Source organism: Leptonotus elevatus, chromosome 18 (genome assembly GCF_054856555.1).
Source record: "Leptonotus elevatus isolate MCC_2025b chromosome 18, RoL_Lele_1.0, whole genome shotgun sequence".
NCBI lineage: Eukaryota > Metazoa > Chordata > Actinopteri > Syngnathiformes > Syngnathidae > Leptonotus > Leptonotus elevatus.
The window spans coordinates 11,863,337-11,878,584 of NC_141256.1; the positions used below are offsets into that span (position 1 = coordinate 11,863,337).

General features: G+C 40.6%; 1 protein-coding gene across 2 annotated transcripts in view; it reads right to left on the reverse strand.

Moving 5' to 3' along the window:
* Positions 1-15,248, reverse strand: part of LOC147158617 (MAM domain-containing glycosylphosphatidylinositol anchor protein 2) — a 223,234-nt gene that overhangs the window by 158,774 nt on the left and 49,212 nt on the right. The window lies entirely within an intron of this gene.

The window sequence follows — 15,248 nt, forward strand, 5'->3', positions numbered from 1 at the left end:
GGAGGAGGATGTTGATGGGTGAGAGAGAGAGAGAGAGAGAGAGAGAGAGAGAGAGAGAGAGAGAGAGAGAGAGAGAGAGAGAGAGAGAGAGAAAGGGAGAGAGAGGACAATAACAAGGAGAGTGGGGTGAGAGTGAATGACAGAGAGAGAGAGCGAGAGAGAGAGAGAAGGGAAAAAACGTAGAGATGAGAGAGCCTTAATACTGTAATAAATAATAATAATAATAATAATAATGTTGTGAACCGCAAAAGCCCAAATATCATGTGCCATATGTATATTGTCTAATATTTGTGCCGTCCCAAATGTTTTTTTCTCTCAAAACGTTTGTATAGCGATTTAATTTAAACAATATTTTATCGCCATATTTTTTCATGTATCTTATTTTTCCCCGAGTATCGGTCTGAAAAAAAAAGTGATATTGAACATCCCCTGATGGTGATGATATAACATTGCATTGATACATGTGCCATGTGAGGTTATGCCATACGCATTTTCCAATGTAAATTCAACTAAATGAGAGGGACAGGCGAGTATCGAAAACAGGTACCAGCCTTATTTTAAGGTATCGGATCCACGTGGAGGCTGCCGATACTGGCCACTGATACTTAAGGACACCAACAACAAAAACGGACATAGAGTAAGTCTTCCTGGGCTGTTGTTGCCGCTTTACTGAGGCAGTTTGACGCACAGGCAAATTCTCAACTGAAATGTTATCAATCAAAAGTACAAGAGGTATCGTGAGCACACGTGCTGGTATTGGTCTGGAAAATAGTGGTATCGAGCATCCCTAATGACATTTGAGACTTGTCCTTTCCACTGCACTAGACTGCTTCTGTGATGACACCATACTGATAAACAAACAAAAAAAAAGCACTACTATTTACTGAGTTTACTTATTTATTTATTTATTTGTATCGCTCAACTGGAACACTGAAGTGCTGTGTGCACAGTGGCCGGACCTTACAGTAGCTGTTTCCTAGCAACACCCTTTCTTAGAAAACCTCTTAATCACTCAATGTTTCATACATTACCCTCAAACATAAGAAGTGTGCACATAGCACCCAGCGGCGATGATCCAAAACGATTGCTCTTTGTTTAAGCTAGGGACTCCTTCCATTCACAATGTCACTGCCTCATCGGCAAACTCGGATGATGGGGGGGGAAAAATCATTTCAGTGCAGTCGACATTTATAACAGGCCATTAGAAATGTTCCATTAAAATCTAAATTACTAGTCATGTCCGCCGTCCGTTTTACGCCGGACACCGGTGCCCTTGAACTGCGCGAGGTCATTTTTATTTTTCGGCTCGTAACCGCTTTTTGTTTTATCTCGGTGCGTCGAGAGTATGGCGCTGATTAATTTCATCGTTGGCAAGCTCAAATGATTTCACCAGGTGTGTTTTGAAGCTGTGAGAATATTACCAACGACGTGGTCAATTAAGTTATAAATAGATGCCTGGTTATCACTTCCTGTTTCATCTATGCTAGGCTAACGAATTAGCATAACTGAAGTTAGTTGGACCATAGAGATATTTAGACGTCACAGAGACATTTAAACATATTGCAAGCTATTGTAATGTATCAAGGTAAATACTGGGCTAACGGAAAAATAACATTGAAGTCATTTTTACCTCGGCCGAGCACAAAAGGTGCGAGGCAAGGGGTCGTTATTGAATGCTGACTGTTGGTTCCTTAGTTACTTGGAAGCATTTCAGCAATTTTCACGTTTCAAGTGTAGTCGTGAAAAAAAGAACACCGAAAAAGGAAAGTCATTTACTGTATTTTCTTTCTTCACTGTTCTAGTTGATAGTGTTGGGCCCAAGCAGGGCAGTGATCCACCAGATCCGGCAAAGGGAGCTGCAATGACGAAAGCTTGTCATTTGTCATGTGCAATGCTGCCACCTAACTAATAATCGCTGTCATTCTTTGAACCAAAACTACAAATCCTTCTAGAATTGAAGTGTTTGTGTGTTTCTTTTTTCCTATCACAAAATCTTTGCTGGAATTCAAACCTAATTTCTCGCACCCGAGACGTATTAAGTGAATTAAGCGGCCTTCGTTAAAAGGTCACAATTAAGAGGCCGCTGGCATGAGCACAGTGTCAATGAGTAGCTTCAACAAGAGGCTTTCAGAACATAATTCCCAGTGTGACATTTCGCTCGGTTTTTATGCGGGCTGATGAGGTGCTCGGTATGACGTGAAACATGAGAACGTGGCATTTAGGGGGCGAATCTCTGCGGGAACACGGGAGTCTTGTTCAGGGTTGAAATAGGTACGACGGGAGTGTCATGCCCCTTTGGTCGAGTCCCAAAGCACAAATCCGATGAAAATTTGCAATGAATTCATCCAGATGCCTCTGCCGTAATCAGAGCATTAACCATTTGCGCCGCCATCGATTAACCTGCACCGGCGGTCCATCCATTCTTACACCGTTGGAACCTTCTATCGGCCATATCGATCACCGCCGCTCCCCCGCTGATTCCACCCAACTCGTCCGATTGATTCTGTCATGGCCGTTTTGGTGAGACAGCACAGAGTCGACGCAGGGCGCTAATTAAGCTGTGCTCCGCCATTTAGGCGGCCTCGGAAACCTGAGCATTCTGCTTACCTGCAATTAGTAATCTTTTGCATTAAAAAGTCAAATTTCAAATTTACTGCACCTTCTTGCCATTTTGATATAATGCCATTATACTATACTTGCTATAGTTCACAGTTATGTAAATGTTATATTGTAAGTTGTATTGCTGGCTTCTATTCACTGTCAACCACTTACAGTATTCATAGACTACATATGTCAGGGGCATAGCTTACCCAAGGTAAACCCATACATGGAGCCCTCAATGTTTTCTTTTTACCTCAGCACAAGGTCTTCAGAAATCTGTTACAATTATCTGACAACTTAGGTCACAAGAGTTAGATAACCGTTTGTATATGTTCCAATGCCCATGTCCATCCATCCATCTTCTACCGCTTATCCGGGGTCGGGTCGCGGGGGGCTGCAGCTTTACCATGGAAGCCCAGACTTCCCTCTCCCCAGCCACTTCAGCCAGCTCCTCCGAGTTTGAAAAGAGTGAATTGGAGAATATTCTATTTGCGGAGCTACATAGTCTTTAAAAGTCGTCTTCAGAATTGAAGAAATGAATCATCTCAATGTTTTCCACTGCCACTATGAGCCCAACGTGTGCTCTTCCTGCTCCCTATTCCTGTCGCCTGTCCCTGTTCCTGTCGCCTGTTGATGTTGTGCTGCAGCAACCTAGCATTGTGAGTTTGGCTTGCGGAACATTACATATCTAGGACCCAGAATCCATTCCAAGTTTACAGACATTCTTTGGTCTAATTGTGCGGTTTTTTTCTCTTTTGGAAATTTTTGCATTTTGCGCCATTGTGGAATGGAAGGCAGTCGACTCCCGGCCAACTGAAGCGGCTCCACTCACTGCCATTAAATCAGGGCCTTTGAAGCGCACATTGCTTGACTTTGCGGAGGCAGAAATTGAACCGGAGTTTTTTTGCCAGTGACGTTCGTTGACGTGTGCGCGGCTCATCTAATGTACAGGCTACTGTCTCTTTGCATTCACTCTATACAATGTAGTCGGCTATTCTTTTTGCCTTTCACATACATATCTGCCTGTATACAGCATGCTTAATATAGTGGTTTATTCTGTTTGGATATGCTTCATTGTATATGTTCCACTCCACTGCGTGTATATTTTTTTTTTTAAACATACAGCACTGCTGTCCACATTGACTTCAGTACATACAGTAGAATATATTTTCATTAATTTACAGGTTGGCACATCTATTATTCATATACAGTATGCTCGTTCTTTCTCAGTCTCTTGTGTACATAGAAATTTCTGTGTTTGATATTGTTATTCTTGCGTGCATGCTCGCTACTGTCTATTTAGGCTTATTCAATTCCATTCGATTAATCCAGCAAAGATTAGCTACGCCTCCTTAAAAGGAGAAAAGGGCTACTTTAATATCATGGCCCGAGCCAGCACAATCGCACCGCGCAGACATTCCCAGTGTGCTGCTGCTCTCTGGCTGAGAATGTAATTATCTCTCTAGAAAAGATTGCAAAAAAACGAGCTTCGTGTCAGCCGGTGCGTGTCCATACATTTTCGGGACATCACGAGTTGCGATGCCACCGTTTCGAGAGGAAGCGCTCGCGCGCGGGTTAACTTTTCAGCGGATTCGGACAGGCGCCAAATTACACACGAGGCGCTCTCCAAAAGGCCAGAGGTAATCATTGTTTGTACCTGAGCGAGGGTACTAGCAGATGTTGATAATTGGTTGTTTGGGAAAGGCACTTGTATGGAAGTATCTCTTTGCCATTTGAGGGTGAAATTTCATTTCCGCGTTTGAATTTCAATTTCAATAAAAAAAAAATGATGTCCTTCCAGCGTCAGTGTCACATCACCAGTGGAGCGTAACTTGATTGGATGGACAGTGCACAGGGTGATCAGACTGCTTAACGAGGCAGTCCCAGTGGATCTCACCCATTGTTTTTGTCCCGCTTTTACACAGATCCCATACCTTTTTCTTTTTTTTCTTTTCTTTTTTTAGCCCAGTCAGCAAACCAATTATTTGGCCCACGTGCATGTCAATAACACAGTTTCCATAGCGATTCATACGACTAAGCTGACTACGTCTAATCGCTAACAGGCATGTTTTCGTCATACCGTAATGAGCACCTCTTCCTGCTTCTGTGTCTAAGAATCATGGGAAATGTAGTCCTACTAGCCTAATGCTGTGGTCGCCGGTCAGACCCAACGGATGCTGAGCTTTTCTGGCGGCATAGTCCCAATGTTACAATGCGGGGACTGGCGCAAGGTAAACAGTTGGGGCCGAGCAAAAAAGGTAGGATTATGTTGAGTGCATTGCTTGTTTAACTCATTCACTCCCAGCCATTTTCACTGAAGCAACCCCCTTCGCTCCTGGCTGTTTTACTGGATTTTGATAGACAGAATATTCTGATCTATAGCTATAAAAACATGGAACCTACCACAAGAAAGATTAGAGTCTCTTCTTTCATCAGGAAAAAAACTATATTTTGTTGTTTTGCAGCAATTAGCATTAGAATATAGCTAAGTTTCATCATTATTCACAAACCTGTTGAAAACACTGGGGAAAAGAGCTTGTTGCCACATGGCCCTGGGTGATCTCTTATACTCTGCTGCCACCTGCTGGCCGTTTTTTGTAATAACTACCATTGCTTTAAGCGACCTCTTTATGACAGAAGTTGTATCAAAGTTTTCTGTATGCTCTAGCATAAAAAAATATATATTTTAAAAAACAGTGGACAAATTAGAAAACAACAAGTAAGTATTTGTGAATGAATGACGGGCTCATCATTATTTCAGTATAATACAATCTAATCTTGGGTGTTGTTCCGCACGATTTTTCCTCATGTATAATACGTGCCTTGTCTCAATAACGGTTAAAGAAAAACGACACTCGGCCACAAACCAGCAGACACGAACTGTAAGTGCGTAACATGGAAAGATATCCAAACAGCGCTCCGCATCTAACCACTGAATACGTGGCCAAATGAAACAGGGCCACAATCACTTTAGGCCGACTTGTGAGAAAACAAATGAATTATTGATGCGCGATGAATATTGCATATCATGCTACAAAAAATTGTTGCCGTCTCTCTCGCCATCATAAGACGGCGGATTTGATTTACACGGCTGCTTTTCCACTGGGCCGATGGAGCGGAATTGTAATCACCTCGCAACACATGAAAAGAAAGCATCACGGCTGTTATTACCGTGTCATTTTCTCCCCTGACGTGCGGCACAAACATACTTATCATTCTTGTCTCTTTTTATATTAACATGAAGTCAGCCAGTTATAGATTGTATTAAAAAAATAAAATTGCTCGGCCATTACTCAGAACAATGGGAAATAAATAAGGGCGAAGACACTGCAAAGCAACAATGGAAAGAAAAAAAGAAAAGAAAATAAATGAATTATGTTACAAGGACATACTACTGTTGTTGAGGAAAGAGTAATATAATCAGAATTATATAATGAAAAAAAAATCATCATATGAAGAAAAGTGGTAGAATTATGAGAAGGGGAAAAAAACATACCAATATTTCTTGGAGAAAATAGCCGCAATCTTTGAGATTAGATGAAACATTTTGAGACTCAACTCGTAATTTTTCATGAATAAAGATTACGTTTCAAAAAGTAGTTTTATGAGGAAAAATGTGGTAAGAGTAACGTAAGCATCTTGAGCAGCATGACAAAAACCACCAAGCTGATCTGCAGCTTAGCTAAAAAAGCGGATGACGCTGTCATGAGCGGCGCACATTACTCTTCATCACTTTACAGCAATTTTGCTGGCATTTTTTTTTTTTACTTCTTTATATGACAATGTTAGCTAGGGGGGGGGGGGGGTGAAATGATGATGAGTGTGTCTCCTGAGAGCATAGGCAAGCAGAATGGAGGTGTATGTACTGCATGTGTGTGCGTGTTTTAACACTGGTTCAATTCGCTGCCCTCAGCACTGCTGAAGAGATGTTCAGGTGCCAAAGAACATTGGGAAACACCAGCAGCGCTGCTTAATAAATAGATGGTCACGTCGCGAGCTGATTAAAGACTTCATTAAAAAGCACGCAAGCCTTTCTGTCGGGCTTAAGTAGTTCTCGCGAAATGTGAGTCTATGAGATCGTATTTTGCATACCGATGGGCTGAACCAAATATTTGGCTCGGGAGAGTCCGCCACAATGCTTTGAAAATTCAGCCCCGTCAGACATTTTCACTTAACTTGAGCTTGACCAGGTAGTGTACGTATAGGATGAGTAGATGGACCCAAAAAAAAAAAAAAAAAACTCTCCCGCGAAGGCATGTATGAAAAGACACAAGTCTGTCATTTTGCTTAAAAACGGCAATTATGGGGCTATTTTGTGGAAAAGTGTCACTTAGCAACATAAGATTTACAAGGTACATCCATCATAAGTAGACCCACACAAAAAGACTCAAAAAGCCATGCCGGAAATGGCAGACTTCCTGTTTGAGGCACCCATTTAAGGGTAATTTTGCCCTTTTTCTTTTCTTTGTTAAAGACGTTGCCCCCCCGCTGCCACTTTCACATACTTCATGTAATTTGGTAGAAATGTTTCAGTCTCATTGTCGCAATATCATGAGTAGATCTACAAAAAAATACATCTCAAAAAGCCTTGTCTGAAAAGACACGGGATGTCTGCCCATTTTAGTCATTTTCTTTCAGACTTTCAGACCAAATTAGAACCTTGTATAATAGACAGATGGGTGCCACTAAATTGGGTGCGAGTAAAGCATGGCAAAGAGTTAGATGTCTTGCCATAAGTCAATAAAATTGAAAAAGGTTATTTTTAAAATTTCCGCTCCAGAAGCCAGTTTCCCTTCGCAACATCGAATTTGTTTCAAACTTATTTGCAAATACGTCACATGTATATTTGCAAACGTGTTTGAAGGCTAAATGCTAAAGACAACATTTTTCCCCAAAATGTCACAGATATTGATTTACGCATGTAAAAATAATTTGCATTTGGCCAACATTATACCAATATGTTCAAAAATGTAAGTACGTAGACTGGTAGACATTGTTATTTCGTCATTTTTATGATTTATTAGGTCTGCAATGCTTGATTTACGTTAGGCATTTTTTGTCCCATAATTCCACGGTGTATACGCATGCCATGCAACGTTTTGAAGTATTTATCCTACGAGTACATACGAACATACTTGCAAATACATGTGGACGTATTTGCCAGTCAAAAATGTTGACAGTTCCACACTTCCGTAGAAAAGTTGAAAAATGTCCTTAAATATTTGGTTGAATTGACACGAGTTGAAGCGTATGTACTTAATTGATAATAGGCATCGTAAAATTGTGAGAAATTACACTTTTTTTGTCATTGCGTCTGGGTTGACTCACAATTAAACAAATAGCTTGGCTAGGAGAAAAAAAATATGCCATTGACACCACTTCAAATCATGACACGAAATTGTCTGCCATTTTGGTTTAAAGCAGCCATTTTGAACAAACTCCAAAATAAGATTTCGCCCAAATGAGTGAGAATCGGAAGCAGGTATCCTAATCAGATGGGCCACCAACTAAATCCAATTAATAAATTTGTCTTTCAAGTTGGAGGAGTAATTGAGCGGCTGTCATGCACTTACAGGAGCATCTTTTTCTGCATACTTTTATGGCGGTCGCTCATGAATAGGCGTGTGTGCCTGTGAGTGAGCAAGTGAGTGTATGGACGTTAATTGCACCATCTCCTCGCCAGATGTTATTGCTTACACGCCGGCGATCTCCTAAGGTGCTATGACAATTTCATTAACTTGGGTGGGGGAAGCAGAAAAACACTTGAGATAGACTGATATGATTTTTTTAGGATACCGATGCCGATTATTATTAGTCAAGGAGGCCGATAACAGATATTTTGAGTCGATATTCATTTTCAGTTAAAAAAAAAAAAGGGGGGGGTGGTTATGTTGGCTTTAAAAAAAATAATTAATACAAATGTCAATCTTGACTTTTCTGACTTGTCAAAATTTAGATTTTTTTTTTTTAATTTATCTTAAGACAATAGACATCCTTTTAAATTTCTAACAAAATGTTCAGAGAGCACCGAAGGTTATCAATACGTCACGTAAACAAGTAAATACCATAGCTCTTTATTGTTTTCTGCAGTAAATAGTTTTTCCCAAAATTTAAAAAAAAGAACTGAAATCTAAACTTTCAGTCTTTCACATTTCTTTGCTTTAATGTCGAAAAAAAAAAATTTGTTCAGAAGGTTCCCAAGGTCAACAGCATCTCTTATAAAATTAACTGAGATTTTAAATAAATAGTTATTTGAGATTAAAATGTTTTTTTAATCGGCCATCAGATTAAAAAAATAAAAAATAAAACATTTTAAAGCCGATACAGATATTCGTCAAAATGCCCAATATCGTCAACAATATCGGCCTGTCCCTAAAAATAAAAAATGTTCAATTTTGTATCAGAAATATTATTAAAAACAAAGGAGAAACATCATCTTCTCACACGATTGTCTGTTTTAATAAGCTCCACTTGCAGGGGGATGACAGTGCACTCTGAATGCTTCCTGACAAGAAGTCTGATGCACCACAGAATCTGACGTTTGCGCTGAGTGATGGGATAAGGACATCAGACGCATCAGAAGGAGTCTCAGCACGGGAAGAGGTGGCGAAGACAAAAAAAAAGAAAAAAATAACTGCTGTGTCGTACTCGCATGGTTCAGAGGGGGAAGACCGATCGCATTAGTCACATATCGATCTTGTGCTTCCCGTCAAGCTGCAGCCACGTAATCTTTTTGGCAGCTTGTTGCCACAAAAAAAAAAAAAAGGTAGCTATGACAGCGGAGGGTCGTTGAAGTACTCGTGAGCTTTGGCATGGAGAAAGGACAGTAATTTGTCTGACACTGTAAAGAGCACTCAGTGGAGAATAAACCCGCCACCAAAGCCAAGGTATGACACAAGCTAGCATGAAGACGGCTCACTCAAGTCTGTCTTTAATGTTTCCTGCGTTTGATTCATAGTTTACGAAAGATTGTAAATCATTTTAGTCAGTATTTTACAAACACAGTGTTAGTTGTTTATAACGAAGCGGTCTTTGATGTGTGTGTGTTTTTTAAGTCAAGTGCTGATAATAGTCAATTTAAGTTGTTTTCAATTTTGGCAAAACATTGCTTTGAAGTTTATTGAAAAGAAAAGTCTTGTTTGCAAAAAGATTGCTTGAAATTGGCTAAATTGGCTGATGTTTACAAAAACAGGTCAACTATTTTTTTACTAAAATCTCTATTTTCTTCATTGTTTGCGCAGGTGATCAGTCCAGGCCCCGCCTCTCGCTTCAGGTTCGCTGGGAAAAGCTCCAGCTTCCGGTGTGAGCTGTGATGGGAAATGCGATGGAGGAACGGATGCTAAAACGACTTTGCCTGAGAATGGGACATATTCCTACTCAAGTACGCACATAATTCATTTGAATGTGCGGCGGGGGGGGGGGGGGGGGGGGGGTGTACAGCATTGTGTGATTATAGAGACAGATGAAGAGATGAAAGCCTGAACTCTATAAGTGGCCTGATGCATAATTCACCGCTGATCAAATTTGACGTGTTCTTATCTGTGTCTGTCTGGAGTTTTGTTGTGGAACAGTGTGCCACCCCCACCACAACCCCCCCCCCCCCCCACCCCGCCCAAAGCTGCATTTTCTCTCGCCATGGCCTGATTTCCGTTCATGTAGCTGGGGACGCATTAGCATATGTCGTCGTAGCGGAGCGGCCAGAGCGTCGCTCGTTGCGTGAGATTAAAGAGGAGAGGCTGCCGAAGAGGAACACATTTTGAGGAGGACTTTGAGATGAGAGATTTTAAAACACAAGCTATACTATCAATATCATTTATTAGTAATAACCTAACGTTACGGCAAAATGGAGTTATTGCTAGCACGCTAGCTGGAATGTCGCTACTCGCGATCAGACTATCGAGCTCGAGAGTATTATTACACGTGTGAAAATATACATCTTGATTTTGACAGGATCGATGCAAGACGGGAAATATCGATGTTATGACGTATCGCTTTGTCTCGTGATATAGTATCGGTGATATAATATAACATGTTGCGTCGTGATAAAGTGCAGATAATGTGATAACAGTATCGCTACAAAGTTGTTCCTATCACAAAAAGCTACTATGTCACTACTGCGCACAACACTGCTAAACTGTTTCGTATGACTAAATAAACCAGACGAACCGCTCATTTGATGCTTATCAAAGGCAACCAAAGACACACGGACAGATGGGAGAGTTTGAATGATTTAGTAATAATGTGATTCGGTATGAATGGCTTCCAATTGGCATCATGAATCCTTTGTTCTATCTATGAATTATTTCCACCTATTGGCTTTTGCCATTGAGTCTTTTTTGCTCATTTCCATAAATTCGTCATTTTTTTAGAAGTTAATTGAAAACTCTTAAATCGTCATCTTCAGAAGTAGGAAACTTACAAGGCTTTGATTTGCGTGTTACTTTAATTTGCCGTAAACGGAGTTGTCTGATGTTTAAAAACACAAATGTTTCTTTCATGAGGAGTTATCTGAAGCGCTAATAAAGAACATGGCGCTTATTGAAGACTTAATGAAGTTAATACATTTCATGTGTTAGGTTCATAGATTTGTTGATGACCGTAAACTGGCTTGTATGTGAAAAGGTTTTTCACACTGAAATATGTGCTGAGACGACAGAAGGAGGGAAGGTCTTGTTGCTCACTCGTATTGAAAAGGGGTTCATTCGAAGTGGCATCAGAAGGCGCAAGAGTGATTTCAAAGTGCCAACAGCAATAGACCAACCAACCAGCAGGAAAAAAAACTCACTGCCACTTCCTGGTTGGCTGCTACGCAAATCAAAACGCCATGAAAACTGATGCAGTGTGAAAAGTCCTTCAGACTCAATAAAGAAATGTTCTTTCTTCGACAGTGTCAAACAAATGTGATAGGTTTGTTGAAGACTCTAGAATGTTTTGTTTTTTTTCTTTTTTACTGAGAAATTAATTTCTTAAAGAATTTAAATCATTTGAAAACTCAAAAATGTCTCGGACCTTTATTGTAACATAAGGTGTACAGGTTAGTTGTGAAAGATCTGAATTTCCCAAAAAGGTCTTAACACATTCAACATCCACATTCATTTATACAAGCATAAAGTTAGCATGAGGCGTTAGCGTCAAAGCATTGCCTTCAAGGCCGCTCCATTGTCGATAAAATGTCTTTTCAGTGTGATTACGTACAATATAAGTGAAAAGGAACATTGAGTATCCAGCTATTGTATATTAGCGAATGTAATGGCACCCTGGTTCGGCTTCTTGAGATTGTTAAATAGCATAGTGTGCTGGTATTGCTAACTTTATGCTACCATTTTCGTGTTAGGTGTGTGGTTTGGCTAAAAATTCATACCCCGAGATTTGTTCCAAATCCACTGTCCTTTGTACTGTAAGTGCTCATTCAACTAGATGACATTTCATACCATCAATTTCAAGTTGCAGACGGTTAGAAGTATCATTTTTAAAGCAGAAATTGTTATAATGGGATGACTGCGCACAGTTCCGCCAAAAAAAAAAATGCCTTGAGAGCAAGTCCAGACATCCGGTGAGAAATCTACTAAATGGTCCTTGAGTGTAAAATTCAAGTCTAACCTTCACATTATCATACATTATACAAATGTATTCATACTTTGTGTGTGCGTGAATTATTAAACTTTGCGCCAATGCCAGTAATTCCCAATATAGTGAAAGCTCCATCAATAGTCATATTTTATCTATTGGCAGATTTCAAAGGTTGTGATAAAGTGTTGCATACTATTGTCGGAGTCGCGTATACATCTAGATAGATATAGATACTAGATAGTAGCAAGGTCAACTGTTGATGCTGGTTGACTTGATATTCAGCCTGGCCCACCCGGATCAGCTTATCCATGACTCGACCTAACCCGTCATCGCTCATCCTCGCCGTCTCCGTGATTAATTCAATGTGCCATACCTCCATCCCGAACGGATAACGCCGAACACATCCATTATGGACCTGTGTGTGTGACGCAAACCTCGGTCAGTCAGGAACCTCACATGTTCATATTCGTAGTTTCTGCTATTAATCTTAGGTTTACTGCAAGGCTGGCTTTGGGAGCTGGATTTACAGATGTTTCATACAGCAGCCCGGTAACTAGTTTAATGCGGACCGTTCCATTTTTTATCAGGGATGTTCGAGTACTAAACTCCTGAGTAGTCACTAATAATAATGATGAGGGTTTCGGGTATGTTTCTTCCTTTGTTTGACGTCAGGCGCATGCACGCTTCTCTATTGCTCTCATGCTCGGCGGTAGCGCTTGCGGTTGTTCACGGACAGCTAATGCACGATGCTATTGAAGAGGTGTAAAGACCTAAGAGGGTGAAACGGGACCCACAGCTTGCTTTCTTCTTGTTAAAATGGTAAGACCTCCTCACGAAAATGTGAAAGGGTCTATTTATGAAGAGCAATGCAGAATAAAAATACCGCGCACTGACTAACAAACATCTCGGCACTCTGGGCGCGTGCACATGGCCGACTTCCATTCTGCTTTTCGCCAGTGGGATTGACAAATCTGCAAAAACTGAGAAACTTGAATGATGCTCCTTTAATGGTCATTTTCTATTCTTCTCATTTCTAATGTGTAGTTCATGATCGTGTAACGGCGACAAGTGCCAATACTTGAAATAAGGCCGGGTAACAGGCCAATAACAATACATGTATAGGTACTCACCCATCCCTAGTAAAAAGCTAAAAAATTATGAACCTTGTAACACTAAATTACAGATATCAGGAAAAAAAAAAAAAACTTTGCCCCCATTATGTATTGATTCGCGCTGCTTTATTTACTCATTTTTCCCCTAATGATAATCCACCTTCTTGCTTTATATGAGCATGGACACTTCCTGACTTCGGATTGTTGTATCGAGGCCTTTAGAACCAAAAGCAAGAAGCCAGACTTGTCTTCATTGTCAGGCCCCACCCTTAGAATTACTGTATTACATTTAGTTTGTTGGTAAACTAAAAAACATCCGCCCGTATGTTTGCTTTTGAGCTTGTCAGGGTGTTTTTTTTGGGGGGGAAGAGTTGGTGCTGAGAGGTTTAGTGACCGCTACTTTTAATGCAGTGACAGCAGCAGCAAGATAATGAGTCCTGAAGACTGCTGATTCCTCTTTATGTCGCCCTCACAGGAAATCACCAAAACTCCAGCTGCTCATTATCCGTGTGGCTGCGTATGAAAACCTCTCCTCGTTGACTTCAAGGTGAGCCGCACACGCATTCCACACCACGCGCCGACATCCCACCTTACCCGCCCACCCTGCATCCCTCAGCTTCCCGCGTGCCCCTGCAGGGCCGTTGTCCGAAACTTGCAAAGTGCTAGAGAGGACGCCGTAATGCACGGGGTCTAATTAAAAGTGCTGCGGCGTGGGTGGCAAGGCTGTTTTGGACGGATAGTGTAGATGGGCTATAATGACTCTTTTGGGTATTGACCAAGCTTTTCCATGCAGCACCTTCATTTGCTCATATGTACATCTTCCTCTTCCACACTGTCTCCATGTTGATCATATGTCACTGCCGTGTTGCTCCTCGAGCAGCTAATTGCATTTCTTGCTCTCTCCTGATTGGACGTCCATTCCCAAGGAAAAGGGGGGATAGATAAGGAGGTGGAGGAGGTCCCACTGTCAGTAATCAATGGTGCAAGTTGCTTTGTGTCAAACCGAGACACTGAGAACATTTAGTTTTTAATTGTTTGTATAACATCACCATGCTGGTATATTAAAAAAGAGGTGAGGGAGGGATGGTCGTGGTCAGCTGGGTCAAAATTAAAAAAAAGTGTATGCTATGGAAGCCGCAAGAAAAAAAAAGTGCATATTTTGCACCAGATGAAGAAAGGCAGTTTGGTAGTGCATCTATAACAGCATCCGGACAAAGCCGAAAGGAGACGAGGTGCACGAAATGGCACGTTCTGACATCCAATTGTACACAATTGGAAAACTACTATTAAGAAGGACAATCTCTATTGTGTTTTACGAGTTAGACGCATTAGCAATATGCAAAACAAGATGGAAAGAAAAAGGTGCAAACGAAAGAGAGGTCTACTGACCCGCAAGACTTCAATCCTTTCATGCCATTGTACAAATCAAGAATATTATAGTTAACAAAAATTAACAAAGTAACCAAAACTAAAATTGAAAATATATTTTCGTTATACAATATAAAAAAAATAATTAATACTTCTTAAAGAAGGCTGGAGAATATTTTTCTGATGTACGGACTATACAGGGGTGCAGAGTGACTACCATAGTGAAATTTTAACCAAAATTTCAAGAGATCAAAAAATGTATTTGTCACTAATATAGCGTTAGATTTGAGAAAAACTTGGAGATGCAGGTACTCTTCAGAGATGTCCACTCAAAACAGTGGTGACTATCAGGGAAAATGAAAAAACAAACGTTACTTCACAATCAAGGGGAAAAAAGTTTGACTCCCTGAAAAAGGAGGAGGTATAAGAAATGGATGGAACACTTCCAAACTATTTGAAACCAGCCAGATCCAGAAGAAGAATTGGAAGTAGACACAGTGGAAGCCAAATCAGTCAACCAGCTTAGACAAACAACAAAAAGGTTAAAAAAAATACTAATAATAAAGCACCCGGGCCTGATGGAATACAGACAGAACT